Source organism: Macaca mulatta, chromosome 1 (assembly GCF_049350105.2).
Source record: "Macaca mulatta isolate MMU2019108-1 chromosome 1, T2T-MMU8v2.0, whole genome shotgun sequence".
Classification (NCBI taxonomy): Eukaryota; Metazoa; Chordata; class Mammalia; order Primates; family Cercopithecidae; genus Macaca; species Macaca mulatta.
The window spans coordinates 128,047,204-128,054,953 of NC_133406.1; the positions used below are offsets into that span (position 1 = coordinate 128,047,204).

General features: G+C 34.5%; 1 non-coding gene across 1 annotated transcript; it reads right to left on the reverse strand.

Moving 5' to 3' along the window:
- Positions 1-2,424: 2,424 nt before the first annotated feature.
- Positions 2,425-2,529, reverse strand: LOC114675446 (small nucleolar RNA U13). The gene has a single exon (XR_003726457.2). It is a non-coding gene; the product is annotated as a small nucleolar RNA U13 (small nucleolar RNA).
- Between the last annotated feature and the right edge of the window lie 5,221 nt (positions 2,530-7,750).

Genomic DNA, 7,750 nt, shown 5'->3' on the forward strand with positions numbered 1-7,750 from the left:
TCTATTCCTTATAACAATCTTATTGTGGTAGGTATTGTTATCCCTAATTTATAGATGATATAAACAAGGTTATGAGAAAATAAATTTCTTAAGGTCACATATTAAGTGACTGAGCCAGAGTTGAAATTCGTCAGTTGGCTTCAAAGCTGAGGTGCTTTCTTTCACACTATACTGCTGATAGTCCCTGTAATAGGACAGCAGAGACAGATGAGGCTCTCATAACCATCTCCCAGGGGTAGCTGAACAGATTCTTTCCTGCCCTTGCTTTAAGCTCCTCCCTTTTTCTCTGCTTAATTTCCCACTGTTCAGATTTTAAATTGCTGTTTGAAAGACAGAAGTATATACAACCTCAAATCAATTTTGGCTAAAAAAGGAGAGCTTCCAAGTACATGCCACTGGAGGATCACTTAATGGCATCACTTTGATTTTTACTGCAAATGCTTAGGGATAAATGCGGTAGTAAATATACTATCTTGTTTAGCAATTTAAATATTCCCTGCAAGCTCATTAGGTTCTGTCACCTTATGGCTGTTCCTTGTGTGGGAGTGATACTCCCACCCCCACAGCCTGCTGTTCCCAAGACAGGTGTTTCTGGAGTGAGCGCTTGGGGGGATGCTCCTCACACGGAGGGTAGAGAGTCGGGAGGCAGCTCTTTAAAGGAATTACTGATGGTGTTGGTGTAATAAAGAATCAGACTCCATTTGTGGTGTTTGACTGCTGACAGCTTCCTAGCCCCACTAATCCCTTTTCTCTTTCTGCCTCCTTATCTGGGGAGGGTTATAAGAGAGCCAGGGTGCTTTTTGCTTTTGTATCAGTGGGAAGTTCAAACCATGCAAGCCCAGGCCATCACCCCAGCCCCACTCCATAATCACCATGAAACTCCAACTCAGTTGTCCCTTGCTACTCTCTCTAAAAACCATTTTTGACCCTGCTTGGAAGTCTATCCTGCTTTTCCCAGAGAATCTCATTATATGAAGAACAAACATTTTTACCCTCTTGGCATGTGGGTGTATGGCAACATCAGTCTTGACATCTGGAAGCAAATTCCGGGTGAGGAGGGATGGCTCATTCTGCCTCTGTGGGGTAATCACAATACAGTCATGCACCACTTAACGATGGAAATCTGTTCTGGGAAATGCATTGTTAGGCAATTTCATCACTGTGTGAACATTACGGAGTGCACTTGCACAAACCTAGATGGTAGAGCCTACTAGACACCTAGCCTATATGGCAGAGCCTTTTGCTCCTAGACTACAAACCTCTACCACAAGTTATTGTAGTGAATATTGTAGGCAATTGTAACACAGTGATAAGTATATGTGCATCTAAACATAGAAAAGGCATGGTAAAATATGACATAAAATATAAAAAATGATATACTTGTATAGGGCATTTAGCATGAATGGAGCTTGAGGACTGGAAATTGATCTGGGTGAGTCAGTGAGTGAGTGGTGTGTGAACATGAAGGCCTAGGACGGCACTGTACTCTACTCTACTGTAGACATTATAAACACTATCCACTTAGGCTACACCAAATTTATGAAAAAAATAAAGTAATCATGCTACAACATTATCATGGTGATGACATCACTAGGAGATAGAAATTTTTCAGCTCCATTTTTATGGGACCATGTCACATGGTCTGTCATTGGGACCATGTCACATGGGACCATGTCACATGGTCTGTCATTGACCAAAACGTTGTTATATGGCATATGACAGTGCTGGTAATGGAAAGATTGAGCAAGATGTGACAGGAACCTGGGTTTCTGAGTCCTTGGCTGTCTGTTCCAGACATTGACAACTCTGAAGTGTTCCTGAAAGCAGTGTGTGCAGAGGGCAAGGTCAGGCAAATGCTCCAGTGTTATCACCGTGAGGCTGTAGCACCGCACCTCACAGGCTCTTCTTGTATGCCGTATGGATGATTCCTTTTGCCTGGTGGAAGGTAGCTCAGAACCAAGAATAGAGAGAGGTTGAGTCCCTAAGCCTCATCCTACCTAAGTCTGTACCCAAATATCATGGCTAATGAAATTGGAGAAAGGCAATTTTAAAATAGTTCTATTTCTTCTTTTCCAGTCTGGGTGCTATTTATTTCTTTAGCCAAATTGCACATGGCTAGTATGTCCAGCACTCTGTTGACTAGGAATAGGGCAAGAAAACATCTTTTCTTTGTTTTTGATCTTAGGAGAAAAAACTTAGCTTTTCATCATTTACTATTACGCAAGCTGTAGGTTTCCCATGCATGACCTTTACCAGGTTGAGAAAGTTCCCTTCTAAGTTGACTGAGAGTTTTTATCACGAATGTGTGTTTTGAATTTTGGCAAATGATTTTTGTGTAACTATTGAGATGACCATATGATTTTCCTTTTAGAATGTTAATATGGCTACTACACTGATTTTTTTTCATTTTGTTTTTTTCCCGCATGTCAAATGGGTAAAGTGCCAGTGTAACAAAGTTCAAGAGAGGCATATCTCACACATGAGTGTGAAAACCTAATCATCATGCTTTGATACATTGTTTTAAATGTTAAACTGATTTTGCATTCTGGCGATAAACTCCACTTGGTCACGATGTATTAGCTTTTTTATATATTTCTGGATTCAATTTGCTTAAATTTTGTTAAGGAGTTTTGCTTCTATGTTCATGGTGGAAATTAGTTTGTAGGTTATTTTTCTTAGAATAACCACCTGGTTTTGGGGATCAAGATAATGCTTAAGTAATAGAATGAATTCAGGGTGCTCCCTCAAATTTTATTCTGTGGAAGAGTTTATGTAGAATAAATATTACATATTTCTTAATTTTGGTAGAATTCTTCAGTAAAGTTGTTTGGACCTAGAGTTTTCTTTATGGGAAAATTTTAAACTACAAACCCAATTTCTTTAATAGATACAGGGCTATTCAAGCTATTTCTTCTTTAGTAAGTTTTGACAGTTTGTGTCTTTAAAGGAATTTAAACCATTCACATTTAAAGTGATTATTGGTGTAGTTGAATAAATATCTACCAAATTTGTAACTGTTTTCTATTCTTGCACTCTTTTTAAATCTTCCATTAATCTTCCGCCTTCTCCAATTTTAATTTTATATGATTTCATTTTCCCATTTTCTATCTTAAGTTATATTTATTGACATAAAATTTTTATATTTGTTTGGTCTCCTTTTAATGTTGGCAAGATCTATAGTTATGGCCCTTCTCTCATTCAGGATGATATTGGTAATTTGTTATGTTTCTCTCCTGATCAGCCTGTCTAGAAGGTTATCATTTTTATTGTTATTTTTGAAGAAAGAGGTTTGATTTCGTTGGTTTTCTCCATTATTTTTGTTTTCTATTTCATTGATTTTCACTCTTATCTTTACTATTTACTTCATTTCACATTAAGTTTGGTTTTATTTCTCTGGTTTCTTAAAGAGGAAGTTTAGTCATCGATTTTAAATTTTTCTATTTTTCTAATATAAGATTTGAATGCTACAAATTATCCTGTAAGTCCTGCTTTAGCTTTTTTTTAAAAGGGAAATTTTAATATGTTGTGTTTTCTTTTTTTCAGTCAAAATATTTTCTGATTTTCCTTGCAATTTATTCTTTGGCTCATGGGTTACTTAAAAGGAGGTTTCTTAGTTTCTAAATATTTGGATCTTTTTCACGTATTTTTGTATTGATATCGACTTAAATTCCATTGTGGTTAGATAATATGCTCTGGATTATTTTAATCCTTTTAAATTTATTGAGACTCGTTTCATGATCTAGAATATGGTAAATATTGGCGAACATTTAGTGTATACACTTGAAAGGAATGTATTTTCTTCTGTTGGATAGGATATTCTATAAATGTCAGCACAAGTTGGTTGATAGTGTTGTTCATGTCTTCTATATCTTTATTTTCTGTTTATGGTGTTTATCAATTATTTAGATAACAGTATGAAATCACTGACAATAACTGTGGATTTGTCAATTTCTGCACTTTTATTTCTGCTTCATGCATTTTAGAGCTCTGTTATTAGGCACATAAATATTTATTATTGTTATGTCTTCTTGATTAATTGACTTCTTTATCAGGGCTAATTTTTCTAGTTCTGAAGCCTGCTTTATCTGAAATTAATATAGCTACTCCTGCTTTCTTTTAATTAATGTTAGTATGTTACAGATTTCTCCATTCTTTTACTTTTTTATTGTAGCAAAAAACACATAACATTAAATTTACCACTGTAGCCAGTTTTAAGTGTACAGTTTGGTAGTGTTAAGCATATTTACATTGTTGTGCGATTAATCTCTAGAATTTTTTCATCTTGCAAGCTTGAAACTCTATACCCATTAAACACTAATTCTTTCCTCCCCCTGCCCTGCCTCCATTCCTTTTCTTTTAATCTATAAGCATCTTTATATTCGAAAGATTTCTTATAGACAACTTATAGATGGGTGTTTTTATTTAAAAAAAATTGACTCTGATGTTTCTGTTTTTAATTACTGTATTTAAACCATTTCCGTTTGAAGTCACTATCGATGTAGCTGGATAAATATCTACCAAATTTGTAACTGTTTTCTATTATTGGACTCTTTTTCAATCTTCCTTTCTTTTTCTGCCTTCTCCGATCTTAATTGAACATTTTACATGATTTCATTTTCTCTCCTCTCTTAGCTTATCAGTTATACTTCTTTTCAAAAAATTATTTTAGTAATTGTCCTAGTGTTTGCAATACACATTTACAACTACTCTGAGTCTACTTTCAAGTAACACTATACTTCTTCACAAATAGTGTCAGCATAGTAAGGTATTTCTAATATCTCCCTTCTATTCCTTGTATCATTGCTGTTATTCATTTTACTTATCCTTAAGGTATGATAACCTAAAGAATTGTTGCCATCATTATTTTGAGCTACCAGTTATTTATTAGATCAGATAAGAATAAGAAAACTAAATATTTTATTTTCTTATGGCTTCATTTATTCTTTCTGCAGTGCTCTTTCTTTATGTAGATTTAAGTTTCTGATATATATGCTTTTCCTTTCTCTGAAGAACGTTTACTATTTCTTGCAGACCATGTCTACTGGTGAAAAATTTTCTCAGTTTTTGTTTGCAGGACACAGAATTCTAGGTTTGTTAGCTTTGTTCTCTTAACCTTAAATATTTTAATGCAGTCTTATAATCCTGCCTTTTAATTCACGTGTTTACACTATTTACATTTAACGTGATGATCAATATAGTTGGGCTTAAGTTTGCCACCATAATGTTTCTTTTTTATTTGACTCACGTGTTCTTGTTCCCCCTCCTTTAGTTTTACTTTTATTGACTTTAAAAAATTGATTTTATATCTTTTATGATCATTTTTTCTTCTTTATTGACTTACTTGTTTTGCTTTTGCTTTTGTTTTTCAGTGGTTGTTCTAGGGTTTGTAGTATATACTTTTAGTTTAACACAGTCTACCTTCAAATAATTTTAACCATTACACATATTATATTACAACTGTATAATAGTAAATGGTTCCATTTTTATTTTTCCCTCCTGGCCTGTATGTTTTTGTTGTTACACATTTTACTTTTACATATGTTCAAAAAAACCCCCAATGTGTTGTTAATATTTCTACTTTAAACAGTCTATTATGTTTTAAAGAGATTTAGAAATAAGAAAACACATCTTTTATATTTACTCTCATATTTACCATTTTTGGTGCACTCCATTCCATTGTGTAGATCCTAATTTGCATCTTGCATTGTTTTCCTTCCTGTAAGAAATCTGAACATTTCTTACAGCGCTACTCCTCTGGTGATAAATTATCTCAGTTTTTGTATACCTTAAAAACTCTTTATTTTGCCCTCTTTTGTAAAAAGACATTTTAACTCTGTACAGAACTCTATACTGACAGGTTTTTTTCCTTTCTGTTGTTTAAAGATGTGACTCCACCATCTTCTGACTTGCACTGTTTCAGATGGGGAATCTGTTGTAACTCTAAGTTTTGTTCCTCTCTATGTAATATAGCTCCTCCCACCCCCACCCTCCTTTGGTTTATTTTAAGATTTTATCTCTATTACTAGTTTCCAACAATGTGATGATTTTTGATGTTCTTTGGTGTGGTTTTCTTTATGTTTCTTTTGCTCAGGACTTACAGAGCTTCTTGGATCTGTGGATCTGTAGTTTGGCTTTTTAAATTTTAGGATAAATAAGAGGTGGTTTTCATAGGTCAGGTTCCCTGGAAACACATCTTTAGATGTAGATGTTCATGCAGGAGGTTTACTGGGGTACACACTCAGGAACAACAACTGAGAGGAGCAGCATTGGGCAGAGTGAAAATGCTGAGAGTTGTCTCAAATTCAGACAAGGGAGCTAAGCCCTACACTGACTGATCATCGAGTGTGGGCTGCCCTTAGGAAGGTGGCATAACCATAGGCAAGGAAGCTTTCTTTGGCCAAAAGAAAATTCTGGAGAAGGATTTAGCTGTAAATTATCTGCAGTCCACACTCCTGGCAGTTGGGGTATTAAGTATCTCACTCCTGAAGGTGAAATATAGGCAGTACACACAGCATCCTTTATAGAAGTGGTTCCTAGTAATATGTAATGAACTTGAAATCATCAGTGCTAGCGGTGAAATAGACTCACTACAGTATACCTTACTCCTGCAATGATTTTTGGCACTTCCATCAATAATGATCTTAGATTTTTACTCAACAATTTCATGTATGTAAGTCCTCAATGAAACTGTAAGCTTCTAGAAAACATTTTACCAATGTGTAGCCCCCTAAGTGACTTTCAGAGTATTGTGCTCATTTACTAGTGAAGTAATTAACTCCCAAAAGAAGCTTTTGGATTACCTCATCCAGATTCCACATTTTACAGCTGAGTAAACTAAGACTGAGATAAGTCATACAGCCAACAAGTACCGTACTTGAGACTAGAATCCAGATCTCTTAACCTATAACTCAATAAGTACTGCTTTCACTTTGCCTGGCTATATCACAAGGGCTCATCAGTAATTAGTACATAAATATAAATAAGTATTTACTACTTTACCTCTGGTGAATAAATAGCTCCAAGAAGACTTTAAGTAAACATGAGTGGTATTGCATAGATGTTTTAAGGTAATGTAGCATTCGAAGAAGACTCAAAGTTTTACTAATACAATAAATTACAAGTAATATATTTTATATTGGTAAACAAATATAGATTTTAAGTGTTTAAATAAAAAGAAAGAGACTATAAAGATATACAGTCAGCTCTCCATATCTGTGGGTTCTGCATCTGTGAATTCAACCAATTATAGATTGAAAATATTCAGAAAAAAGGATGGCTATATCCGTATTGAACAGGTGCAGATTTTTTGTCATCATTGTTCTTAAACAATACAGTAAAACAACTATTTACATAACATTTATATTATATTAAGTATTACAGGTAATCTAGAAATGATTTAAATTATATAGGTGGATGTGCACAGGTTATATGCAAATACTACACCATTTGATATAAGGGACTTGAGCATCTGTGAATTTTGGTATCCTTGGGTGTTCTGCAACCAACTTACCATGGATTCTGAGAGATGACTGTACCTTACAACAACACGTTAGCACTCATGATCTCTGAGTTGTGAAATTAAGAGCATTTGTTTTCACTAGCCATTAAAAATTTTTAAACAATAAACATAGATTAATTGTGTAATTTTAAATGAAGCTAAATCAAATATCTTGTCCAATGAGCCATTTCAGAATTGTATTGTTATTCAGCATCCTTGTGACAAGTTGCTTATCACCTCTGTAGCTAGTCT